The sequence below is a fragment of the Apteryx mantelli genome, chromosome 14 (genome assembly GCF_036417845.1).
Source record: "Apteryx mantelli isolate bAptMan1 chromosome 14, bAptMan1.hap1, whole genome shotgun sequence".
NCBI classification, from domain to species: domain Eukaryota; kingdom Metazoa; phylum Chordata; class Aves; order Apterygiformes; family Apterygidae; genus Apteryx; species Apteryx mantelli.
Genome location: NC_089991.1, coordinates 16,152,878 through 16,177,932, shown reverse-complemented (window position 1 = coordinate 16,177,932; position 25,055 = coordinate 16,152,878).

Below are 25,055 nucleotides of genomic sequence, written 5' to 3'. Positions count from 1 at the left end.
ATTCTATATTGGAAGAGCAAAGTCATACAGTAAACTAGGACTTCCTGGAATCCAGCTGGCTTAATAACTAGGCATATATGTGCATATTATTATTGATATTAAGTCCTTTAAACTACATACTCAGGACACCACAGTCTATACAACACACAGAATAAACTACACTGATGTCCATACACTACGCTACTTCTAGAAGGCACATTTGCCTTTTGACATGTGCATATATACATATGTATATATATGCACACAACTGACACGCATCTACATACATGCAGACAATCAATTAAATTAACGATGATTGTGTTTTTAAGAGAACAATGAAAAAATAACTGTTTTTAGCATAGCAAGGCCAATGATAAAATGTTGCTTGAAACTGTGCATCTTATTTTAGGACATACCCTCTGAAGGGAAATGAATTATTTTCCAAGGGATTGCACAAAGATTTTTCATTTGTGTTTGGACAGAGAGACATCCAACATGACAATACAGTTTTAATCCTCTATTTAAAAAGCTTTTGGTGTCACTTTGGAGAGTCCCAAAGTGAACTTACTAAAGTGAGCTTAATAAGAAGGTGTGACAGCTGCGTTTTTAACATGAAAACTTTGCTCAGGATAGCCATAATAACATTTTATTTATCCTATTTTGATGAGTATGTGATGACAATTAAACAACCAGAGAGAAAGAAAAAACACCCCAACCCCTACTTCATGAGATGAAAAGATAGTCTTTCTGTGTCTTGTTTTGGTTTTGCTTTTTCATGAAGATTCTCATATATCTTAACTGTTTTAAATATTAACAGATGCTCAGCAGACTTGAGCACAGTTAAAAAAAAATTTGCATATAATTCTCTCGTTAAAAATCTGGCAAACAAATATATACATATGACATTTTTAAGAGATGCAAATAAATAAATAAATAAATAAATAAATAAATTTTATTTCCAAAAAATAATCATGCTTACATAAAGAAGGAAAATGTAAACACTTGAATATTAGTATTTTATCTTGATCTTTTCTTTCTAAATTTACATATGCTATGGTAACTTACAGAGCGTGTTTTATAACGTGCAAATAATAATGTACTGACATTTACTGCTGGACAGCTACTCAATGACCTATATGAAATGAGTTGTTTGTCTAGCTGCTAATGAATCAATATTTCATATCAAAAAACACATGACCTCAATTGACAGCACGGATGGCAATATTAGTTAAAGAGATTAAGGCTTGCCTGATTTTGGAAAAACCCTGCTAGTGGTCCCTCACATCAAAACTGAAATACTTTGGAGGGATATATGAAGTCTGCACTAATATTAATATCAGTATGCGTTAGACACAGAACTTCAGTCTTCAAGTATCCAGATGAGTACTAATTTCTTAAAAGCATTTATGGATGTTCATTCTATAAGAACAAAATGAATGAGGGAATCTATGACCTCAGAAAATGACTGTGACATTTTATTTTGCTTAGTTGCTAAAATGCATACAAAGCTTCTGATTACATTTGATACCAATGTTATAGAAAGCAGTTTAAGGTGGTTTTAAATCTCAAATGTGAGAAAAGTTAATGTTGCGCTAAAAAAACTTTCATAACTCACTTTATGAAAGAAATATACATTTCCAGGTTGCATTTGTCTTTCTCAAGCAGTGCACTGGATAGTACCAAAGAGATTTAATAAAGTAAGGGAAAATGCTGAAGCGAGAACATTTGACTGTAGTTAGCATCACAGACTGTATTGTTCAAAGCTTTTCTAACTCCCAACAGTGATTAGAAGGAATGTGATATCTCACAAACAAAAATTTGGATTAAAAACTTTAGGCCTAAAAACATGCTTTAGTGCATTGCTGTTAGCACATCTGGACATCACTAAACATGCAAATATTTTACAGCTTTAAAAAAAAAGGGACAGGGCTAGGATATCTAGAAATAAATAGCGAGAGAACTAACCTGTTCCCCTGAATTGTGCTGAAAATAAGAAATCCATATCCCATCAAGGCAGAAACAGGGAGAGCTGAAGCCCTCCAAGCAACTGAGGATGAGAGCAGAGGTATGGGGAGACCTTTGAAGTGCAGCAGGATGCTAGAATTGTCCTAGCAGTGAGTATGAGATTAAAGGCCTCTTCCTTGGCTCAAGGAGATACTGATGCAAGCTGATAAGACATCATTAATTATATTTAGTTGTATATGACACATGTTGTCAAGATTTCCTTTGCAACCATGAGAACTGGAAACTTATTCTTTTAAACTGAACATGAGACACTGATAAAATCACATAGTTCTAGAAACTGTGGTATGATAACCTCAGGACTGTATTCTGGCCTATATCTACAGTACTTAAACACTCAGGTCTATTCTGCAAACTTTCGTTGGCTCAGACACTAAAAATTCAGAGACACTGTCCTCCTGGCAAAAACCATGTTGGATACATCATCTAGAAGACCAAATGATAACATCAGCACCACATTCAGAAGCAGATGAACCCCTACCATCATAGTATGCTGCAAATACATTGGGAGTACCTCTGTGGAGTAAGCAGAAAGAATAACACAAACTCAGTAGTGTACATAAAGTCTTGGTCTTACAGAAATAGTCTTTCTGCTTCAGTTGAAACCTATGGAACTGAGGAGAGACATTTCATAAACAAGAAAGGCATGAAACAATCAGACTTTTCTGAACTATAGAACTGACATTGAGTCTTGCATTTATTATCTGAATTGTTTCCACTTTTGAATGAAGAAAAGATATTCTTAACCTCTCCTCTTAAATCTGTCCCCCTTTTAGTTCAGCAAATGTATCTGTTTGGAAGAGAACTTCATTTATATAGATGTATATTTACAACAACCTTTGTCTAATTAGACCATGAGTCTGTCATTTTCTCATGAACAAAACCTTAACCAGAAGTGGAATTCATTATGAGAGAAATATTCTAAACTGAATGCCTGAAAACATGCCTGAAGAAAATGAGATTCCTCTGTTATCTCTGCAGATTAAGAAGCTTGTGATAGCAAGAAAGAAGTTGGAGAAGTACCCTTCTTTCCCACTTGCCTCTTTTTCTTCCCTTCAATATGAATTCAGTAAGTAACTTACCTAGGCTTTCAGTTCAATCCTTTAATTCCCTGTCTCATTTGTCTTTGTAAATCTTCATATAGTAGAAGCTGAATGAAACTCCCATTATGAATCTATACTGAAAGGGGAGCTTGGTATGTTTTAAAGGGCAAATCTAAAAATGATTGCTTGCCCTTCCCTCTGCAGAATCCTGTGCCATATCCCTGTTCTGAATCCCAAGGAACAAATTATTTAATGTTAAAATATCACTGTCCTTTCTCCAAAATTATCCCAACTGATTATTTTCTCCATATCACACTCTTTCATTTGATCTGCAACTGAGAACATACTTTTGTAGTAGAAGTCATTCCTTAGTCTTCTCTCACTCTTCTGCACACTGTAAGCCCTAGCCTTTTGATGAGCTATACAATTAGCAGAATTTGTCCAAAAAATCCCTCTACCCATACTTCGCCTGTGTTTCTGATACATGAAGTAATTTGAACATAATTAATGCTTGTCTTTACCATAAAAACCTCTGAACTTTAGTCTGTACTTTCCTCCCTCCCATCTGTTACAAAATACAGTTCCTAGTTGGAGTGTTAAAATATCATCACATACAATAGAACTCCTCTCTTTGAACTTGGAAATCCCTGCATTCAGGAAAATGGAAATAATAAGTAAGGAAGTTCCTAGAATGTTTGTTCAGTTTGTTTTTCCTTCTTTGTATTCCAAGTTCATCAGCACTTAGAGCAAACAAAATTAGAATAGGAAAGAAGACTGCAGACAAAAGGAACAATAATCATGGCGGCATACCAACTTCTCATCCTGAGCAGCTGGACATAATAGGTAGTGTTTAGCTACTGAACGTTTTTTAAAAACCTAATGAAGAAAGTACAAACTATAATAGACTTGGGAAGAACAGAGCAGCCACGCTTTTGAATGTTAACGGACAAAGGTGCCCATGTTCCTATAGCATGACAGGTGTTAGAAAGGATTTTCATTCCCCCAAACTTCTCTAAAATGAAAGAATTTCAATGAGTGTAATCAAAACCCAAGAGGTTAATATTCTGGCAAACTACAGAATGGCTAATTCATGTTAAAGAAGAAGATACATGAGTGACAGTCATCAAACCTCGCTAGCTCTATGAGATGTTACAGTCAGGTGCAAAGCTAGTGAATACGTGCTGTTGATAATAAGTTAAGCTAGAACTGATCACTCCCTCTCCTCCCCTGGCTGAGCAAAGCAAAACACATTCCTACTTCAGACAGTTCTGTGGAAGCAGAAGGAAAGCAAGGTACATGGTAGAGGGGTGAGGGTGGAAGAAGTCATGGATAGACAGCCCTTGCGAGGATAAAGGTAGGGATCACAGGAACCTGGGGCTGTTTGTAGCTGAAAAAGACGTGGAGTGGATTCATGAAAAGCGTTTCCTGTCGGTTGGTTTGTCCTGTATATATTATTTGCACATAAGCCAATTTTCATTGTAAAGATTGCAAGATGTCCAATCCTATTGCCAGTTTCTCCTCCTAACTGCAATAATGCATAATGAATTTCCGGCTATCCATCTGTGTCACATACTTTTTTCATTTTGTAAAATTAGCACATGGCTATTAATAAATAACATAACCTGAAGCATTATTTCAGGTCATCTATATGTTTTGCTGATGGTTTGCATCATCTCATGACTTTTTATGTTAGATTTGCTCCAAACTGCATTTTTTCCAGCATTTTTTTCTCCCTTCCCTTTTTGAGAGGTCTGTAAAATAGTTGCTGACTCTATGCTGACTCTTTTTCTCTGTCTCTTCAACATATACTTAACTCAGTGAGCAGCCTGTGAAGTTTACTGAAGTAGATACCATCAAACTTGACAGCATGAGAAAAACTCTGCCTCGTATAAGCAAACAATGGTGCTAGTATACGGAGAGCCTAGAGGACGAAAGAATATGACTATTGCAATTCTGTTATTTACAGCTTTGTATTACAGCTTTTATTTCTCTTTCCTTCTTGAGATTGAATGGAGCTAGGTTATCCCCAGGCTCCTTTAGATATTTCTTTCAGAACATACATCAATCTTTGGTCCCTCTGTGGCCTCCATTACTTTAATATCCGAGCACCTCACAATCTTTCATTATCTTTACTCTCACAACACCCCAGATGTAAGCAATTTTTGTGATCTCAATTTACTAAAAGCAAATCAAAGTGCATAGAGATTTTTAGGTACCTGGTGGCCAGAGTGAAATCCAAATCTCTCCCTCTGTGCTTTTTCTAGTGCCTGGGATCCTCCTTTGGGATCCTCCTCAAAAAGGTGTTCAGAACAATCTGAATACTGAGCAAGGAGTTACCTAAAGTTAGATTTTTAAAAAATTAGACTAACTTAGACTAAAATTAATCAGTGAATCCAGACTCTTGTTCTGAAGCTGTCAATCAGAAAGTGCTACTACAACCCCATCCAGAAGAGGGATGCTTATATCTTAAAACTGAGCAGGGGTCTGTCTTTCTTTAAGACAACTAAAGAACAGCCTAGATGTGTTTCTCATCTCATTTTTACGTAAGAAGTCACCCACCATATGGAAAACCCTGGTGCAGTTCCCTGCTCTGCCTGAAAGGATTCAAAATTCACAATTCTCTCTCCATAGGACAGTGTCACCAACAACAAACCACAGGGCAGGCTGGGATAGGGAGGCACGGTGTATTTTCTCAGCCTTGAAAGAGCTGTGAAAAAAAGAAATTGAGGTTCAGTGGTATGGACAGCTAAAAGAACATGACTTATACCTAGGAAACTGAAAAGTACATATTGCTTTATCTTAACCTGGATTTTACAACTAGTTATCACATGCATTCTAGTATAAGTCTGGATTGCACCTTTTTGTTAGTAAGCCTGTCTCAAAAAATCTAAGGGCACTGGAATGCAGAGTGCTAATTTAGGAGATCTCTCAAACAAATTCAAGATATGTCTGTACAGCCTGGAATTTGCATCTGCAGAACAAGAAAATTAGAGCCAGAAATAATTCTGTTTTCTCATTCTAAGACAGAAAAGCTAATTTATTTATAACAATATCACATAACCCTTCCATATATTTGTGATGATATGCCAGCATTTTTTTTTACCTGTTGCTGGCAGAGAAATTGCTGTAACAAACTTTTGCTAGCTTTTATCTATTCTATTATACTCTATTCAATATTAATAAATTACCATCCGTCAGTTTTTCTGGAATTGCTGAAACTCTGCTTGCATGAAACTGGAAAATAACTTCTCTTTTCACAATCTCAAAGAGAAAACTAATTTTAAAATAATGAATATTGGCTGCACTATTTCAGTGGTGTTTCCCTTTAACAAATAATATTAAGATTTATGCGATACAGTCAGCTTTGGGATTGATAATTAATTGTCACTTAATTACACACTTTAATAATATTTATTCTAAAGTTATAACAACTCTGCCTTAAAAATGACCCTGAATCACTTTAATTTATTAATTCACTTAATTAAAATACTTAATCTTGAAAAGAGCTTTCAGGCTGTTCAAATAAAGGTAAACAAATCTTCAAATTAAATCAACACTTTTTTCCTTTGATATATGTAATTAATTTTCGCTCGACTCAATAAATAAACCTCATGTAGGGTTGTTCATGTGACAACAGAAAATGGTTTGCTGTCAGCTTAATCTTCTTTAACATTGTAAAGCATTTTCAGTTATGCTGACAGGCCTGCTGAAAACCTTTCACTGGAAAGCAATAAATATTAACATTTTTCCCACTGGCACTGCAGGGAAAACATTTATTTGTAAATGATGATCATTAATCAGCATTTTTGCACAAGTTATCAGAAAACCTCCCAGGCTAAAACAAATTTGATGGAAATGAAACTTTCATTTGCAATCAGATTGAACTTAAGCTCACTTTCTTCTTAAATAATTGAAATCTTTGTGTTTTTTTGTGCTTTATTGAATGTTGGTAGAGGAGTTGTGTGTGCAAAGGATTGCACTTTATATTTCTCATTTGGTGGAAGTGAAAGTTGTGTGACAAACTCTAGGTCTTAAATACAAAGATCACAGCACGGCCAAGATTTTCACATGCTTAACTTTACTATTGCAACTAGCTCCATTGAATTCAATGGTAGTAAAATTAACCACACGCCTAAGAGCATGTCAGTATCATGATGAAAGCTGTCACCCACGCAGGCACGCGAGTTACTTTATAAATGCAAGTTGTACTATTAAATTGAGCAGATTTACTCACATGCATAGCATTACTTGCATGTATTTGATTGCAGAATAAGGACCCTATGTTTTGAAAAGCTGTTTTCTATTGAGAGCAATTTCCAGTTGCTCAGCAAAACGAATCTGGACATCTCATTACAGCATATACTTGACTATACCTTGACTACATTTTGAACATTTTGGCCTATGCCTTGAAAGCTCTGCCACACAAGACCCTCGCCTCCCTTCCCATCTACATTTCTTAATGACAAGAACAAAAAGGCCATGTTTTTTCTCAATTTACCATGCCCTTATTGCCCATTCATAATTTAAGCTGACCTAATTCTAGATGTTTCTATCAGCTGTATTTGAACAGATTCCAAAAATTAGGCTGTTTTTTTTCAGCCTAAGCTTCACTCTTTCAGTCCCAACTCAGCCCTGAAAAGCTCAAGCTAATTAACAGCAGATCCAAGGAACTCCTGTTGTCAAGATGATAATTACATAGGGCTAGATATGAAAAACAGAGGCTTTAGCTGATGATAGAAGGAAGTAGCTTTCTGTCATTCCTCAAAGGTTGTTTATAGTACATGTATTTGTAGCTGGCTGCCATGAATTTTAACAGAACTGCGATTCATGAATGTCTGCACTGAACTGAAGCTGGCAAAGAATCCCTATATAAGCACACACTATGGTGAGTTTTCCAGCTGTTTCTAATGCTCAAGGGAGCAGATATAAAGTGTGGAATTTCACATTTTTGAAGGGGAGGGATTTCTAAGACTTTTTGCAGTTTTTAGGTGTGTTGCTGAAAGCACAGCAGTGAGACTGATAATGGGAAAATGGACCTCCGTTTTTGACGGAGCATTTTCAGCTGCCAAACAGAGTTTGGTCTCACTTCTTAATAAATGTGTAGGGAGATTTGTTTTTTAGCTATACCATTACTCTATTTGCTATTTTCACCCTGAACAAACTCATAAAAATACATTTGGGCAGACTTCATTTTGTATATTTGTTTTTGTTTTCATTTTTAGCATACCAATATGCCTCCTGTTTAGGAAACAGCTAAATAAAACCCCAGATCACTTTTCACACTGTAAATAAAGAGAGTCAAATATTTATGCATTTTTGGAGAAATACAGAATGCTCTGATTATCATCACGGCTTCCCTGCAAGTGATTCAAAGCAATGCAAATCAATTCTTAGGCTTTAAAAGTAAACAGTGTACCTACTGCATAAGAAGACGTGCTGGTGGCATCTCTGTTAACTAGAGTTAAGAGTTTTCACAGTCAGCCTTTTAATAGAATACATTGCAAATTGCAACTGGAAAAAAAGACATCTATTTAAACCACCTATTGTGGTTGGATTCGGGATGATAGACACTATTAAATATAAATGTTACTAAGGTCCTCTCCATTAAAACAAATTTTGAAAAGAAATACGCCTTTTGGTGAAACACATTTTTAGAGGTCTCTTGGGGTAATCATTTCACTGGGTTGTTTTCATTTTTACTGGTATCTGCTCAAAACACTGTCCCCATATTTTGAAAATTTGGTAGTTTCACATGGTTCCTCATTTTACACATTTCTGGCTTAGAGGAGAATGTATCCAGAAGGCTAAGAGAATCACTGATGGGCTCAAATCACGGCAAAAGGAAAATTTCTCTAGCGGTCATGCTAGAGCTATAACAGCCGCATGAAGCGAGAAAGGCCGTGGCTAGGGAAGGCCGGAAAGCAGGTCAGGAGGCCTTTCCACTGCCTTCGAAAGGAGTCAGCGGCACTTCTCCACCACTGCCATGGCCTGGCTGAGACACGGCAGCAGGCGACCAGGGAGCGCTGCCCGCTCCCGGGCGCAGCGGAGCAGCAGAGGCCCCTGGACGCCCCCCGTGCCTTCCTGTGTAAGAAAAGAAAAAGAAAAAAGCCCAACCAGCAGAGCTCAGCCTGCAGACAGCAGCTGAGAGCTGTGACAGTAGGACGGTTAAGGGCACCGCGGGGCTGGGCCCGACACCCGTCACCCTCTGCAGGCCTGATCCTCGCCCTGACTCCCCGACTCGCCTCCCCGGCCCCGGCCCCGGCCCCAGCCCCAGCCTCAGCCCCGGCGGTGCCTGGCTGCCCGACGGCCAGGCTGGGCTGCCCTGGCCGTCCGCGGGCCCTGGCAAGGTGCGAGCGCCCAGAGTGCCGCTTCCCTGGCTCCGCTCTCCTTGGAGAACGCCACACGCTCGCACGTCAAACCTCTTCTTCATGACCGATCTCTGAAGGTTATTCAGATGCCCACAACTGGCGCTAGGAGACATTTCAAAATCCCACAGGGATTTTTTAGGTTCCTGAATATTTCTAAAAATCCGGTCCTGTGAGACTCAACTCCTCCCTGGAGTGGAATAGCTCAAAACTGTTTTGCAGGCGGATTTATTCCTTTCCTGCTCTGCTTTAAAAGGGTTCACAACCCCAGTCCCAAAGGGCAGACCAGTGACCTTATTACACAGCTATACTTCAGCCATAAACGAGTTGCTTTGTAGCTCATGCAGAAGCTTACGCAGGCCACAGTGCTGCTCGCAGGCAGTTTGTAACCTTCAGCAGTAACAGGCCAGCTGTGCATCCTAAATGAAACCATTTGTTTTAAAATTCCATGTTTTCTGTTGCCTGCTGCTGAAACTGGGCGAAAATAAAATGTTGCCAGGTTAGAAATTTGTGTTTAAACATAAAAAAAAATTAAATCCATCAAAATTAAACTGATGCTGGACTGGGACCAATTCATAAGGCCATCATTTTATATACGCACCTATATGCATAATACAAAAATCTATAATGTATATTTTATATATCAAATATATTATAATTACATATAATATAGCATATATAAAATATATCAAAGAGAAGATGTATTTATATTTTACTTTAAATGAATATAAGTTGCATACATTTAATTCTTAACAGCATTTATATTTACTGTGGTGAGTGGTTCTTGGTGACTGGCAGACGCTAATACTTTAGGAGGCAGGAAAAAGGAAAAGCTGGAATACTTAGCATGGGAAACACTCAAGTTCCCTATTCATTTCACTTATTGCCCAGCATCTCTGTCTGACTGATTTTTCGGGGTCTCCGCTGCCACACGGCACCTGCAGCCCGTGCGGCAGGAGGGTCGTACACAGCAGCAGGGGGATGCAGCGGGCGCCAAGGCTCGGCAAGGGCTCTGGGCACGACCCCCGTCCCGCGGCGGCTGCGAGGACACGGCCACAGGCAGGGCGGAAAGATGCCAGGAGCTCGGGGAACCCTGCGGAAGTTGGGGAGTAAGAAGTGGCGCGGGAAGAAGGAGAAAGGGGCAGAGGAGGAAGGCAGCGAGCTGAAAATCGGAGCACGGGAGCAAAAGGGAAGCTGCGCGACTGCAGCGGAGGGAAGCAGGAGGCGCCGGGGCCCTGAGCGGGCAGGGAGCAGCGCCGAGGGCAGCGGGGCCAGCCGCAGCGCGGCAGCCCGTCCCACGGAGCCGCTGGAGCCAGGGAGCGCCCGGGCCCTGCCGGCCTCACCGCAGTGCCAGTGCGCTGCTGCGGAGGGAAGAGTCGGGGCGCTCGGCCCTTTTAATACGTCAGCACTTAACACTGCTGTCCGCCTGGCTGGCAAAGGGGGTTTTGGCAGCCTGCCTAACCTAAACCGCCTTACCGTGGTTGGCGTTTGTCTGTTGGTTCATTTAGACAATGATTAAAGCTTTGACTGTTGCATCAGTTTACTGGTTAATTAATAAAAAGCAGCAATGAAAAGATTCAAGTGGCAAAGGGAGCGATATCCCAGACGAGGGACAAACGATCCCACAAAACAACTGGAAGGCAGAAAAAGGCACTCTGCAGCTTCTAGGTAAGGCAAAATGGAAATTGCATTAGCGTGCGGCAGCTTACCAGCCACTCCAGGCTGTAGAACGAGCAAGGCTGAGGAACCTAACCTTAAGCAAGGCTGGCATCCAGCACCCAGTAAAATAACTGAGGTTGCTGAAAAGAAGTTCACAGGCATCCAAGTTCAAACCAAAGGCTGGCAGGGGGGAAATCAATGGGTAGCCAGGCTCAGAAACTCCTCCACTGCAGGCTTCCCATGGCATTTTTAACCTTCTGCAGGTATCAGAGTTTTATGCCAGTTGCCCACAACCCCCTTCGATTTTTAAAAATTTTTATGACATTGTCATTGCTTGGCTGGGATCAGCAAGGTGTTGGTTGCTAGAATGCTTATAGAGACATTTTAGTGATTTAACCACTGTAATAATTCTGCTGCGGTGATCTTGCTGATGATTTTACCAATGATAAAGACACTGGCCTACTAGACGGAGAAACGGACTCCTCACATACAGCAATGTTGTATCACAAGTGCAGAGACCTTGCGGTGCTTGGCTTACACTGCGCACAGCAGCAAGGTGAGAATACGGAGACGTTATTGATTTCGGCTGTCAAGCGCTGATACTGCCATGCTAACGACCAGGGTGCTCCTCAGGACCAAAGAGAGCTTTGATTCTGAACCAGACCACAGACTACAAACAGACCTTCAGCAAGCTGCTTGAAAATCTTTCTGTCTCAGATTTCAATACACAGAAAAAAACATTCCTGCCTAAGCACAGGGATATGGGCAAATCTTTAATCTCTGTGAGGTGTTCATCCTTTACAAGACAAATTGTACTCCAAGATTCATGAGAACTGTGCTTCCCTGCGAGAAAGATTATCTTTTTTCTGAGACCACAATTTGGGTATCTACAATTTAGCTGTCTAAATAAAACAAGCATAATTTTATGAGTGCTAAGTACCCGCAGCACCTTTTGACTGCAGATGAGCAGAACTGGGCTAGGAAATGAAACCAATGGGAGCACCTTAAGGAACCACCAGAATGATGGGAATTTCCATAGTGAAAAAAAGAGAAAAATGATAAATGATTCTCTCACATATTGGATGCTTCAAAGGAATGTACCCCACATTTAATTTAGTTTTGAAATTCATTACTATTTACCCAAAATGATGCTCCTGATATTTCTTAGAACAACGACAGTAATCCCTATGTGGGAGAAGCCTCTCTGCATGCTAACCAGAGCTTTATGTAAAAGTTGACCTTTCATCTTCAGAGTGAACAGGTAGATTTGAGGTCTAGTCTACACACTTACGTTATGCAAGCAAGACGCACACTGTCACTACAACTTTGCACAAATTTGCTGAAAATTGGCAGACCTCAGGCTTTCCATCGCTTAAGGAAATCCACCTTTATGAGCAACACAAACTACCAGCCTGTACTCCAGCAGCCTAGCAATGTCAGCAGCTGTAAACGGAAAATTCTGCCAGCAAACCTTTCTAAGGTTTTCACAGAATCAAAGTAACCAGGGGAGAAATTTTTGTGAGAAATACAGAATATCTGTGGTTTATCCAGGGATGATTCTGGTAATACATTGTCCATAAAAGCACTTCAATTTGTGTACACTGTAACACCCCGATGAATCAAAAAAATCAGGGAGGATGATCTGCTTAGGTCTGCAGAGGCACAGTAACAACCAGAGATTCAGATCCTCAAGCTGATGCAGACCACTCTGGCACCTGGGTAATTCAGGACTGCCTCTAATGAAGGCAGGCACAGCACAGCAGCATAAAGCTACCATGAGATAACAGAGGCTTTTAGCTTTCCAGATTCCTAGAAATTACCTTGTCTACATAATATCTGGAGGAAAAATCCAGACACATATATCTCTGCCAATTCCTAGAAGTCACAAGCCACTTCAAACGCCTGGTATAGCAAATAATTTAAACATAGCTTAAATAATTAAATTTACAAGTAGTCCCAGTTTAAGACAAAGTGTTTACTCATGTACCTCGCTATTTTCTGGATCAGGTTCTTAAGACTCTGTAATAATCCAATAATCACTAATACCCCTCTAGCATTCCAGTTCCTCTAGATCTTATTAAACTAGTATAAAGTCATGGGATTTCTTAAAAACATGACTTTAGATCCCTAGCTTTAGACAGTGCTTCTTCACAATCAAGAGGGCTTTATTTTTATTTTGTTTAGCATGAGAACCTCAAGTTTAATTAACACTCCAGATCCAGAAACTCTTGCTTTACTTCCTTTTTTAAATCACAAGATCTACAGTAAAATCACAAGATACTGAATCAGTTCCCCCCACTTACTGTATCCAAGTGTATCTGCAATCAGAGCAAGACAATTCTTGCGAGACCTGCAGCTATGACCAGAGGCAAAAATTCTGGGAATCTAGTGTAAAACATTGTTCTTGTGCGATTTCAGGCTTTGAGACTTTTCTTGTCAAGGTAACTGTTCTGATTTCAGTGCAGTCACTCCTGATTTACCCCAGGGGCAGTAAGACAGAAATTGGACACAGTGGTACATTTTTTTTCCTTAAGAGCTCCTGCGTAACTGCATTGAAGTCAACTGCCCACTCTGGTTTTGATTTTGCCGATCTGCTAATGTAAAGAAACCTCTCCCTCCTTTCCCAGATTCTAAATTTTCTTTTCTCAAAGCAATTATGCTTGAAAATTAAACAATATTGTTGCTATTTGTAAGTAAGTATTAAGATAAGTACCTTGAAAGGGAGGATGTGTTCAAAAAAATACTGTCCAGTTCCACTGCTTGACTTTTTTTCTTGCTAGAATTTAATGAATTCTTCATTTGCTATTATAAACTAAATATTTCCTTTGAGTCCAATTAGCATAGCTGAAAGAAAAAGCAAAGCAAGGCACTGTTCAGCATGCATCAATGTAATGGAAAATCAGTTCTTCTATTCTAGCTTTAATAACTGCAGCTTGATTAGAAAGAAGGAAAAAGCTATGAGACAGAGAGGTGTGGGGGGGAAACGAGGAGGACTGCCAAATTAGTTCTATAAGAATTCTCAACCTGTCTGCTCTCTGGCTTGCTATTCAAATGCTAATTGAGCCTTTTTGTAAACAGAATGGGTAATCATGGAAGACAAAAACAGACACAGAAAACAAATGAAATATCACACCTTATCCAAAGCAGCACAAAATTTCACTGATGAGCTTTAGAAGTCTTAAAATTTTGTGTTCTTTCATCTCTTTAAAGAATACAGAAAAGCATATAATTAATATAATAAAATGAAATATAACATAATAAAATAAAAAATAATAAAGAACAGTTCTTTTTGAACAATGAAACCAGTCATGTTATAATTAGATAAGAGGATTTATATTCACAGCCATAAACATGAAAGTGGACCATGAGACCGGATAAAGGCAAGGTTTTAATTCTTAAAAATTAATTACATGGCATTATTCTTATCAGTACACAGGATGCATTAATTATACAATTAATAATAAGATGAAAGGGAATTTTTTTTGCAACTTTAATTCACTTGGGGGCATTTGGTTTTATACCAGAATTGTCCTTCAGGCATTTCTATAATCTTGTTACCATGCGAAGTCAAGACCTTAAACCTGTTAGTGGAAACAGTGGATGGAATGAATCTCTGCTAATTTAGAGTTCATACTTACATGTATTACAGCAAATTCTGGATTCCTCTTATAATTGGGATCTAAGGTGTAACAGATTTATCACAACTTCTCCTCTTAAAATAAACTAGAGAGTCATGTTATTGGAAGCACAGTATATCCAAAATACAACTAGGAAAAGGTGGCTTTTACTTTAGATGCCCTACATTATCTCCTACACAAAGCTATCACCTAACACTACTATTGCACTTGGACTTCCGAAGGAAGTTTTCCATTTTTTCATAGGGGAAAACCTGGACTTTGTTCTCCCCAGAGTAAGAATATATTCACCATAACTGGAGTACCAGACCTCTATTCAGTCTTTAATCTCACAACTCCTAGCTCATGCCTTTTAATTCCATAACTGGGCAAGTCCCAATTTTGCTCTAGCAAGATTGCACATACTTGAAACCGTATCACGTAACAGAATACTTGCCATATTACATTTAAATTGTTCACCTGTCATATATGATTACAAATTGCTTGTCTCTGCATATATAACTACATCTCTTCTCATCATAAAGAGATCTTCCTCCTAAGAAGGCAAGCCTTCCCTATGGAGGGCCAAGTTGCATACGCTGTTAGCAGGCCATCGGGGACTATTAGACGGTCTGGATGCCACCAGATGTACTCAGATGGGATATGTACGGCTGTGGACATTTCTATGCAGACGGATGCATAGAAATGCAGGTAGATCTGGGAACACGTCTTAACGCTCTCACGCTCCACAGACTATATTTTAAATGTATCTTTCTGAGGCAAAAGGAGAAAAGGAGTTGTCACTACAGATTTTGATGCAACGCAGAGACTGTAGGGAGAAAATGTAATTTTTGTTATTTAAAACAAGACCATAAAAAATGGTAAATTAACAGTTGCATTTTTGTCACTATTTTGTTTGCTGTTAGACCTGAAACAGGAATATCATCTAACCACAACAGTTCTATCAAAAAGCTGCAAAGGAACAGAATGTGAAGCTACACGGGAAAGTAATCTCACTACAAAGTTAGGTAATATAGTTCCTGCTGTCTCTTTTGCTATTTTTGGTTATTTGTTATGAAGTAAAACCCTTAACATCCATTCAAGATGTGAATTATGTGGCAAAGATCAGTGATCAGAAAAATGAATATTCTGCATTCAATATAGTGTTGATATATATAATGTTTAGCAGTTTCTGACTTCATTTAATTGCCATAGGCTCACATATGAATTCAAAAGAGGTCTGGAGATTTCTTTGATATCATGAAAACTCTGGCAAGTGTTCATCTTTCAGCTTAAACTTTTGAAAATGAAGAACCTTTAAGAATACGTTCCTGTATTACTACCATTAAGTAATTACTCCCAAGTATTATATTGCTTTTCTGTAACGGTTTTGTTCTCACTTCTCATGCATATATTGTTCCAGATTATGGCCGTCTGGGAGAACTGAACTTCATTCGCCTGTCATTTTGATTGCAGGTGTGTTCATTGTGACAGCACCCTTTCCTCTTTTTCAATTTTATCTTCCTCTTCCATATCCTGTCAGAATTAGTTCTGTAGCAAAGGTACAACAATCTGATATGCACCTATTGTGAGACTGTTCATTTTTGTTTTGCTTTTTAATATAAGCTGTACTTGGATTTCTTATTATTTGTATCATCATAGTCCCTTGAGAGCCCTAGGTAGGGACACGTACCTCACTGTCCTTGGCGCTGTAATCTAGGAACAAAGAAACGCTATCAACCATGCAATCTCCATTGCAGAAAACAAGGTTTTGTTTTTATTTTTTTGTTTCTCCTAGAGGGGTAATATTTCATTAGATTTGCTGGAATATTGGAACGTATTTCTATAGAACAGAGGCATCAATTTGATTCTATAAAGGGAGTGAAAAATGTGTCCTTTTCTATGATCAAAGGATGTCAAACTTTATTTGGACTAGCTGTCCAAATGCCCAATGTTCAAATAGCTGGTCAAATAAGAGAATCAGGGTTTTTCATGAAAGTTTTTGAAGAAAAGCTTTGTCCTGTGTGTCTTGTTGATAAAAAAGAGAAATTTCCATTTTTCAGCTAGCTCTAGCAGTGTTACAATTAAGTTAAATAAGTCATAATAATACGGTAGCACCAAATAACAACAATTAGTATCAAGACTTCATTTTAAAGTGTTGTATAAACAGCAGAAAAATCTGCTTTTGCCTGGAAGAGTTTTCACTCCATATTAGTATGAGAAATCCAGCATACAACCATCACTAACAAAGGACTAAGCTCTGTGAGGTGCTGCCACTCTGGCCAGACTGGCAAGGTATGCAGCAATGGGCATAAGTCAAGCTGCGCAGCCGAAGCGACCTTGCGCTTGAGCTGCACTACTCTCTGCACCTTGCAGTACAAGCCTGTATGCAAGAACGTGGGAAAGGAAACAAGGGTGGCAGAAATAAGATAACTGTTATTTTTAAAAACTCAGAGTCATAATACAATCCAGAGTTATGGAGAGTTTTCTGCAGTTACAGGGACAAAAAGGGGCTCACCCAAAGATAGGTTTCGACTGTCCTCAGCTATTTGATTGGTCTGGGGACTTTTTTTTAATTTTAGCATATTTTTCTTAAAGGAATTGTTTTGGCCTTTCAAGAGAACCTCTTGGGAAACTGGGAATCACATAACATTCACTCTTGTGCATGTCTCTGGGACCCTCATGGTCACCTACTGCAGATCCATTTTGAGTGGTTTGATAATACTGCATTCTCAATAACTTCTGTTTAACAAGGTATCACCTGAAATCTCAGAAAGTAAGCCCCATCTTTTTCAGAAACTGAATCTTCACATACAAAGAACCTGAAGTTGCTGTGGTTTATTCTGTTTTTCCCTCACCATTCATCCAATTTGCTTATAGTCAGCTTTTTGCGAGCACAAGTCAGTCGTTTGAAAACTACAGCTATCTGTTATTTCTGGAAGTCTTTAATGCCAGAGGGAAATGTTTAAAGTCAAGTATGATATTACAAACAGACCAGAGAATTTAGTATGGATTTTCTTCTTCGCCTTTCTTCTGTTTTGACTATGACAACATGGTGCAAAGATGATAAGATTAGAGTTCAAAACCCTGGTTTATGTGTTTATGTGTGTATGTGTGTGTGTTTATTTACACACACACTTAGAAATGTACTCAGAAATATTTACTGTGATACATTTACAGATGGAAAAAGAGCTATAAAATCTAGGAACTTTTTCCCCCAAATATGGGATATGTAATATTTACTCTGTGGCTTTGAATCATACAGTAACAGTCCAGCCTTTACAGAATACCAGCCAGCACCATGCAGAACTGAGTCCAAAGAAACAATTTTTTACTATTTCGTACTTCTGAAACTCCGAGTACTGTCTTTGCAGTGTTTTTATAGGCTTTCAAGTTTATTTTGTGGTAGTTTTCATCTATTGTCAAAAATACAAAAAAGAGCAAAACACATACTTTAACACAGCTAGCACGCCACACTAGCCGTACCTAATAGTGCTATTTAAAATTTTTACTGAATAAGGATAGGCTCACACAGCAAAGATTAATCTGTATAGTATAGCTTTTTTAATGTAAGCCAGATAAGGTTGAAAGGATCTTCACTTTTGTTATGTACTATAAAAGAAAGTGTATTTACGGGTAGGTCACTTAGAAGTGTTATGATTAAATGGGATTCTAAGGTTGCTTATGGACGCCGTACTATTTTCTGTATGTATCACTAGATTTGATCTTTGAAAAAAAGAAAATACATCTGTCAGCTAACAGTTAAGTGATGACAGGACAAAAATACATTTCTTGTGCTAATGTGTGAAGTATGAGATTTAGTTCACAGGAATTTTGTATGAACAGCTTCCTTGGCTTTACTAAGTTTACAGGAATTGTGTATCCCAATCAGCTGATTTTTTCAATTTGAATGAAACAACCATCTCAAAATAGAAGACAACTAGAATAGCAAAAGCTGCAAGTCTAGACCATCTCACTGGAAGATCCTAACTCACAAAGGATGAGGATGTTTTCCTCTTTCTCTTTCAGTCTTCCAACTCTTTCCCACAAATGGACAATGACAACAAACTTTCAGCCTTCTGGGATACTGGGGCCAAGAATTCTGCTCTACCTTGTACGTTAGATGTTGAAAAATGGATAGAGATGAAAAGCAGCACATGAGCACCAAGGCAGATAAAGATCAGGACAAATCCAAGCTGAGACCAGGCTTTGTCTTTATGTAGCATTCAGAGTTCTTTAGATTGAAGGTTTGTGCTTATAGGTGGTGCTACTGTGAATTTATAAAGCAACGAGAGACACCTGAAATATTTCTAAACCTTACTAAATCTTGGAATTTATAAGCATTGGTCTGAGTCCTCAGTACCAAGTTTCTTTTAAAAGTAGGCACTTTTCTTTTTATTTTTTTCTGAGTTTAACTGGAAACATTTTGCATGTTATACTAATCACCAATGCTGGGAGAACAAAAGACAAAAGCTCTGCCAGCAAAACTCATTCTTTTGAGATCTTGATTTGTCAGAGAGTGGTATTTGCAAGCTACATCACAGTTCTATCACCATTTAGAAACACTAATTTGTGAAGCCCATAAAAATTCTGTATTTCAGACTAAGAACATGACACTGGTATCATTTACAGGAGAAACGTGGAATAGCTCTGCTGAAATCCATACGGTTACAGCAAAATATGACTGATGGAAATATGACATAAATCAAATTTTAAGTTTTTTCTGTAAAGTTGAAAAAGCCTCACCTCCTAAGATAATTCATCCAACCTCACAAAACAGCATGTTATTTCTCTCATGACTGTCCTATAAAGAGGGGTATTCAGCACAGGTCACAGCCAATGAAGCATTCGTTTCTCCTGCCATACTTTCTAAAAGTTTTGCTTTAACTACTCATCATTCACTATTTGTTAATCTTCTGTGTGTCGTGCAGTGTCCCAAGTGATAAATACGGCTAATTACACTCTCAGTGATGAGCAGCTTGTGTGAATTGTACATGACTACAGAAGCGTCAATGCTGAAAGTCAGGAAAGCCTGGCTGACTACGACCCGGTACTTGACAGAATGGCAAATGCTTGAAACAGGAAATGCACAAAGAGAAATACCAAATACATGAAGTAAAATGCGCTAACAGATTATCTTATGTAGACAATAACGTCTCTGTTTCAGCGTGACAGAACTGACAAAGGAATAGATGTTTTCATTTAAATATTCATTTAAAGAAAATACTATCCATGTGCATTTTTCATTGAAAAAAAGAGAGAGGTTAGGAATATAAGATACAGGTGTACTAGTTAATCACAAGATAACTGTGAACAAGATGGCCATAGCGAGAAATTTGATTTCAAAAGGTTTTCCAGTAGAGATAGAGCAAGGGACTCGTGATCTCATCTCGAATACTCTGCACTGTTCTGATCATCCAGAATAGGATGACTTTTCCTCCAGCAGGAAAAATTTAATCTTAAATAAACCTGAACAAGGTTACTATGACAAGGCAACAGAAACTGCATCATACAATAAGGGTGTAGAAGAGAAAGGCAAAAATGTAATGAGAAGATGATTAGAGGTACAACAGAGAGGTCCAGTGCATACCTGCAAATGAAATAATACTGAAGTTTAAGAACACAAACTGAGCAAATAACCAAAAAGCTTATTAAAGCTAATACAGCCTTATAATTATGAAGTGGGTTCAAACCACTGAGGAGTAAGGTTTTGAAACATTGCAAAGGTATAGTTTGTACAAAAAAGATGCATAAATTTTAAGGAGGAGTTTGTTCAAGTAAAATGAAACAACAATCACTTCCTAGCCTTATGTTCCTAACTAAGCTGAGTGCTCAGAACTCAATCTAATACATGTAAATATTATTTGATTCTTACTTTTTTTTATTTGTTCTTTATTAAAAATAAAAATAGTTATTTAAGGGGATGTGGCAGGGAAAGACAGAAGGCAGTTCAGAAATAGCACTCTTTTTTCTGCCATTTCCTCCTTTCTACTGAAAGAATCATTTCAAATCACTGACCCTGATCCTAGTATTTGACTGGTATGTCAACCACGGGGTAGAAAGGCAGGTTTATTTTCCCCCTGAATCCCCATTTTTTACCTCTTGTGTTCTCTGCACAGTCTAATTTTGGACTCCCATATAGTAGCAGGCAGGCTTCTCTCAAATTGTTCCATTTTTCTCAGTTACCACTAGTGAGCCAAACAAGATTCAAACTTGTCCTCAGCCCCATTCATCCCCCTAAGAGAGAGGTTTTATACCAAAATAATAGGTTTGGGTAAACACTGAAGAGCAGTCTATCTTCTTGTGCTCTTCATAAATTGAAGCCTTGTCAGCCTGCACTGAAACATTTCATTTAAACATTTTGTAGTGCCAAAAAATACCTGTGAGGGATTATATAAATACAGCAAACTCCATCTAGGTTCTGAGTGGATAGAGAAGAGGCAGCTAATACAATGTTAATGTTTTTAATACACTTTCCCATTTAGCACACAGTAATTTCATGCTCTTAGAAGAGAACAGATTTTTCTCTTCATGAGCAAGCAAACCTTTCACATACTCCACAGTCAGACGACAAGGACGACAAAGCGCTTGCTCTGCTTTTGTGTATACTTACGTAATACTGACTTTAATGTGCCCAAAGTGGACTACAATGACCTAAAGGAGCTTTTAACATCAGATTCTTCCAAAAGTTATACATTCATAACCACCGTCAAATAATTTACATTAGCAGTAATTGCTGGCAAAAGAGGTCTGAACAATGCATGAGCCCTCTCTAAAAGCCTGCGCTGTCATGGTTGGTGTCAAAGGCTGGCCTTGTGCTTACTTTTGCAACAAAAGTGTGTCCTCCAAAGGCAGGGTTCTCCAGCTAGTATTCGTGTTGTGGGCAGCAGAGCTAGTGATAGAGAGGATGGCTGCTCCTGCTCACGCGGCATGGAAGTGCATTGGAAATAGCACAGCAATCCACGTTATGACCACAGCTATGATTATGGGCTGATTTCAGCACGTGGCACGGACTAAAATGTTATTCAGAAAGATTATCAGAGAGGATGAAGAAATATTGAGGTCATTCAGACCTCTGGGCTCCACCAGAATCCAGGTAGTGCTATGTATTAAGATTGGGATCCTCCAAAGCAGAATTCCTTTGAGAGACTGAATGCATGGAGTCAGATCTGATCAAAGAAAAATATAAAGGCAGAGATGCACAAAAATAACACTATCTTTACAGTAACAAAGCCTTATTATGTCCTACAAACTGATTCATGTATTCATAGGAGTCAGTGGGAAAGCAGGAAGACACAGAATCCCAAAACTTTGAGCAGGAGCATACCTCTTTTTTGGCACAGAATATAAGAAGCCAATTTTTTGGTCAAGAGCTTGTCACACAAAGAAATGGAGCTTCAGCTTGACAAATTTTAAAGTCTGTGCTGAAGTCCAAAAATATTTCACTTTTGGAGATGGCACAGGAAAAGGAAGTGCTACACTTCAAAATATATTTCAAAAAGAATGTTTCAAAGCTTGGTTCTGAAACTTTAAATCTAAATTTAATTTAAAAAAATAAAGAGAAAAAATAAAGGGAACTTTTCTTCTAGTCAATAATATTATCTCCATATGAACAATGTTAAGCCAATTTTTGAGCAATTTTATTTTGATGCAAAATAAAAAAATTAGAAGAGGAAGAAAAAGCAGGGACTAATATGTATTTTTAAAAGCATTTTTTGGCTCAGGCATTATCTAAAAGTCAGTATTTCACTCAGCTCTAGGACACAGAGAACTGTCTCAAGTATTAACTCAAAGGACTAAACGAAATCACTTGTTTAATTAATGTGATTTTCTAAGAACAGCAGACTCTACATTTGAGAATACTAATGTCTCTTAAGACAGGAGGCTTCTTCACAGGCTCATCGTAAGAAGATTTCTCTGTGCTTCTTTCCTATGCATATGTGTTCAAGGAACATTTAATGAGCTTCACAGAGTTACTAAAGGAAAAGCAGTCTAACTACTTACTTTCTATATCGCTATTGAATTTCTTATTAATTAACATATTAATGCTCTGTTTTCTTAAATGTAACTTTAAAGAAAACAGAAGAACTTTTTAAATTAAGTCATGAGACAAAAATGTTAACAGCTTTTTTCACTCTACTAATTCATATACTCATTAAAATTTCTGAGGTTTTTAAGGAGAAAGATAGCAATGACAATGTTTCTATTTTTAAAACAAAATCCACTTGACAAACTAAGCTCTTTCTTTGCTAGCTCCTCCGATTTTTTTTTTTAATCTGACACAAATTAAGTCAAACTTTTTGTTTTAAGCATACAAATGGTTTAAAGCTTACATTTAAACAAGTATATCTTCCTGGTCTTGTATCCAGCTAAGTGTCCTTTGTTGGAACAATGGCAGTGATCCAGAAGATAGCTGTTTGGGTTTCATTTGTGTTACCAACCTCCTCTGTTTCTTCTCTCCATGCCTTACTCTCCTCTCGCAACCTTCGTATATGAATCTATTTAAGTGGATCTGTTTGAAATAGTCCCTTGGAGATTCATCTTAACCTACTGTGGGAGCACCAACACAAGTACTTCAGTTGGGATCAGAAGTGGACTTTGGAAGTCAATCTTCCATTCATTCTCCACTTACTGAGCTCTGGTTATGCCATGGAGCCATCTCAGAGCATCTGAATTGCATTCCTTGTGGATCAAACTAAACCGGAAGATGCACTCTATCTGGAAACAGGCTTTCAATATATGGGAGGACAAGTTTAAAGCTAATCCAAAATGAAAACAAACAAACCAACCCAGAAATACATACAAGATGGATGTCAGGTCCTCAGCACCAACTATTTTGCTTTTACAAATCAAACCCTATCAGCCCACAACACTTGTTAAATTAATCAACTGCAGCTCCTCTTTTGGTGAACAGACAAAAATGGGAGCATAGAGGAAGTGATGCATCTGAACGTTTTAGCTGTCTATTTTAGGATGAGATGAATTGTGCCCTTTACTACAGACTTCCCTCATGTTCTTTCCTGGACCTAGCACACACATTTGGTACATGAACAGCAGCACTGTGTCATGGTGAACTTTTATGGGTAACCTCTGTTCCTTCTGCTTCCTCCCAATACACATTTCCTGCATTTCAGGACTTGAACTGGAACCTCTTCAGCACATCAAGAACATATCCTTATCCATTTATCTTTCTCCTAATAAATATCTGTTCTGCAACAGAGACAAGCAGAATACCTGTTAAAGATGGCAAATTGAAGGCTCCTAATAAAAAAAAAAACAGTGAACGGAAAGCATTAGGAGAAAAGAAAAGCGAGAGTGGTATTTCCTCACAGATCTCTTAAAAAAATAGGTCAACCTTGTTCAGCTGTTCCCAGAATAGGAACATTTCTAAGCTTCAGGGCCAGGGGACACATTCCTTGATTTATCGGGTAAATGTAAGACTAGCGAAGTAAATGCCACAAAATTTGTTACAGACAGAGATGACTAAAGAAAGTACGCTTGTGCATTAGGATGGCAGAGACCCAGGGAAGGCTTGAAGTCACTTTGGCCCACAAGCACCCAGCAATGTGGCCTTTGGAGGCCTGCAGATACCTCTCGAGCCCATTTTGGAGAAGACGGCATGCCTACAGTGGCAGAAGAAATAAAACAGACTTTCACAGAAATGTGCAGCCAAAGCTTTAGAGTTACAGTTTGAAGGTTTTATTGAAAACAGTCAAAAGGCAAAAGGAGTGTCTTGTCTAAAAATGACCTGAACCTGCACAAGCCAAGAAGACCTGTCAGAGTTGCCTATGTTTGAAAACCAGTACAAAACCCAAGTGCCAGCTAACAAAATATCCTCACTGATGCTTTCTACTGACAAATCCAAATATGAATAATTAATCTGGGTTTTGGAATATACCACCGAAAAATCAAAGCCATGTATATTCAATAATTTCATTTCACAACATGTTCACTTAAGTATTTCTTGTAAGAAAAATCATGTAATCCACGTGAATGATTTCTTGCCCAAATTATCTAAAACTTTCATGTACAGATACACTGTATTTCTTTTCCTGTTTACAGTATCTGTCCAGCCTGAAACAAGCATGAATTTGGGAATGCTTTTCAGGTGTGTTCATTATTCCTTCTTACTTTTCATCAGTGATGGTCAATGAATGTTGTTAAAATGCAACAGATACTTAAAAAATGCATGCTGTTCTTAAAATGCTGTTCCTAAAATGATGTTAAGCTGTAAGAGATAGTTCAAAAGGCAATTCCTTAATTAATTCTCCGAACCTGTTCAGCACCATCCAGAGAGGAGTTATCTGGAGCCATGCTGTAGGTTCCATGCAGAAAGCAGAAAGAAAGAAAGAAAGAAAGTGTTGATTGATACA